Consider the following 3,634-nt stretch of genomic DNA (forward strand, 5'->3'; position numbering starts at 1 on the left):
AGAAAAGAATAAAAAGTTACGTTTGATTCCCTTTGAAAAGAACTAAGCTTAATTTTCAATTTGGGGATTGAACTAAGCTGTGAAGAAATTTAGGGTTCTTCATTTTTTATTTTTTGGGTAAAAATTAAGGTCGAATAAGGGTTTTAACATTGGGTTCCAAGAAAGAACCTTTGGAGGACTATTTTAATTAAATAAAAAAATAAAAAATCTCCACTGACACGCTAATAAATGTTGTTTGAAACACACTTGGGGTTGGGTGTAGGAAGGGGTAAATAGTTACACTTTTGGGTAGTATAGATGTGTAATGGGTCACCTAAGTAGTTAAAGTGTGTAAGTGTCTTTTCACTACAACTTCAGAGGGTATTATGCCTTTTCCCTTTTATTTATTGTAATGACTAGTGTTTACCTCTAATTTCTTTATCTTAAAATTATAATTTAAGAAAGAAATTTTCTTAACTAGAAATTAGTGAAGTTAATGTTGAAAATCAATTTGGTGGTCTTTCAATATGTTATATCCCATATTTTTTTTTTATTTTCACAATAGGACATTTTTGGGATAACGGTAACAAGTCAAGGGCAAGACTATGTTTGATTTTGTTGGATACATAATTCTTATGACTAAATTGGAATGTGAAAATATTGGAAAAGTTTAAGGGTAAAATTGGAATTTCACATGTGGAAATACTATAAAAGATTAAGGACAAAATTGAAATTTCACATGTGGAAATACCATAAAAGATTAAGGACAAAATTGGAATTTCACATGTGGAAATACCATAAAATGTTAAGGACAAAATTAGAATTTCACATGTGGAAATACTATAAAAGGCTAAGGGCAAAATTGGAATTTCAACTTGGGAATATTAGAAAAGGTTAGGGGCAAAATTGGAATTTCTCATTAGGGGCTTTAAATCATAAATTTCTAGAATTCTCTACACAATTTGAGAAAGGAGAAGTGCAAAGGAAAGAAGAGAAATCAAAGAGAGAAAATCGGCTATGGAGGGAGTAATTTTACTCCTTGAAATTTCATCCCAAAAATTATTTTCTCCTAGTATTTCTACTAATTCAAGGATCCTCTACAACATGATGAAGTTATTTTGGAAGATAGGAGCCTTGTTTGGTTAATTGGGTGTCTTGGTGAAGTGAAGAAGTTGGAAGAAAAAGGTAAGAATTAATCCAATTTCATTATGTTATGAAGTTTGTTTATGTTGTAGTAAGTAGAGATGTGTAGAATCCATGGAAATATGGAAGTTATATGGTTGGATTTGGACATATGAATAAGTTATGTGTATGTAAGATTGTTGGCAAGAAGACTTGAATTTTTGTGTAGTATTTTAGTAGTAGTTATGATAAAAATTTTATGTTGGAATTGGAAGTTGAATGAATTTATTGAAGTTGGAAATATGGGTTAGGTGATGAAATGGAAAAAATTAAGTTTGTATAATTTGTTAGTTGTTGTTATGATTTTTGGGATATAAATGAAGTTTATATGGTGTAAGTTGGTATTAAAATGGGTTGTAGGAATTATGTAATTTTAGTATGATATTATAAGAATATGGAGGTAAGTTATTAAAAGTATGGATTGTTGTTGTTGATTATGAAGTTGAAAGAAGGAAATGAATTTGATTATGAAGTTGAAAGAAGAAAATGAATTGTAATAGTTTTGTTGCATTTATGGAATTTTTGGGTGAAATATGGAATTGAGGAATAATGGAATAGCTTACTTGGAATATTTTTCACCTATGTTTGAATGAGTTTAAATTAGTTATGAACATGAAATATTCATATTTATTTGGAAATGCAAAGTTGGGTTGAAAGTTATTGCATTAGTTGGAAAAGAAATCAATTTATGTTATGGTGCGTTTTAAATTGATTGTTGATGGTATCGGTGTTGTTGTTGGCTTGGTTGTTGATATGGTGGCCGAGTTGTTATCTCGGGGTTGTCGTATATATAAGGGAGATGCTGCCGAAATTTTTGTAGACAAATATTGGTAGAATTGAATTCTTAAAGTCTTGTGAATAGTAATTGGTAAATGTGACCAATTGTAGATTTTGGAGGAAACGGGAGTTGAATTTGGACAAACGTGAAAAGCCGATAAGGTATGTAAAGTTTTACCTTTTCTTCTCTTGGCATGTCTTAGGTGTAATAAGTTTGGATACGAACCTCGGGGATGACTCTACTCTTCGGAATCGACACCTAAATTTGACCCTTTCCTATTCAGTAGAATTGAATTAAGTATTTAAGAATTTTTTTGAAAAATTATCTAAACTTCTAGAATTTGCACAAATAGGACCCAACTACCTTGAAACTCTTATAAATAACGTTATGATATTTAACGCGCATAATTTAGATACACCACCTCATTTGACCGAGGTGGGCCCCACTATTCCAAATTTTTTTTGTTATTCTGTTTGACTCATGTTAGGTAGAATTTGAAAGAAACTCTTTGCTACTCTTCCAAATATCATATAATTAATTATTCCGTTTAGTTCCATAATATATTCTGAAATATGGAAATAATTTCAGAAAATTATTTTGACATAGACTATCGGAACATTGAAAAGACTTACACTATTATTATTATTCAAGTATTTTTATATATGATTTGTTATCGAAATTATGCTATCGAGTCTGTATAAATATTTTATATTTTAAATTGCATTTAGTCTCTCACTACTCTACTCGTGCATACTGTAACCACTCTTTCACTGAGCCTGGGCCAAGATATGTTATCAAGCGTACTTTTCTGTATTTTTCGCCATGCCCCGACGTGAGAGGGCAGGTATGACATGTACATGGGTTGTGGTGTATGTTATGCCACGGAGTTATGCTGTGCCATGTACATATATAATATGATATGATTTGATTTGATATGATTTGATATGGCCATCTGATATGATATGTTCTGTTACGGAGATATTCCCTACTCTGGTGTTATGATGTGCTGCGGCGCCAATGACGGGAGGGCGACCACGTTTTGTTCACCGAGTCCCATGACATGGGGCCGGATATGGCATATGTCTTTGCATATATGATTTGTGATTATGATAAGCATTTTTAAATTTTGAACATTTATTTTATTTTCTGCACATACTATTCAGATTATGATTTTATTTATTACAGTTCATGCTTTACATATTCGGTACATTTTTCGTACTGACCCCCTTTCTTTGGGGGGGCTGCGTTACATGCCCGCAGGTACCGAAGTTCGATTTGCTGATCCACCTGTTTAGGATATTTGCTGCGTCTTTGACAATGCTCCCTTGTTTGGAGCTTGTATTTTGGTACTGACTTTATCTCTGTATATTTGAATATGTTGGTCAGGGGTACGACGGGGCCCTGTCCCGTCATATGACTATGCTATCATCTGTAGAGGTCTGTAGACAGCTTTATGTTGTGGGTTTTGTATATATAGTTTGAGTTTAGTGTGTTTTGTGATGGCTTATCATCCCTCGTGCCTACATCTATTTTTTTGATCTATTTAAAAATTCTTATAATCACTACCTATATTTATTTGGTTTAAATGGCTAATTTGGGATTAGGGTACGTTTGAATGCCCAACTCGGGCACCAGTCGCAGCCTACGGGGTTGGGTCATGACACAATAAGTGAATTACTCATAATAAATTTAAGT

General features: G+C 32.6%; 1 long non-coding RNA gene across 1 annotated transcript; it reads left to right on the forward strand.

Annotated features, from left to right (window-relative positions):
* Window positions 1–954: 954 nt before the first annotated feature.
* LOC129873958 (uncharacterized) lies at window positions 955–3,443 on the forward strand. Its single transcript, XR_008762813.1, has 3 exons — window positions 955–1,164; window positions 2,050–2,100; window positions 3,200–3,443. It is a non-coding gene; the product is annotated as an uncharacterized LOC129873958 (long non-coding RNA).
* The last annotated feature ends 191 nt before the right edge of the window (window positions 3,444–3,634 follow it).

The sequence above is a fragment of the Solanum dulcamara genome, chromosome 11 (genome assembly GCF_947179165.1).
Source record: "Solanum dulcamara chromosome 11, daSolDulc1.2, whole genome shotgun sequence".
NCBI lineage: Eukaryota > Viridiplantae > Streptophyta > Magnoliopsida > Solanales > Solanaceae > Solanum > Solanum dulcamara.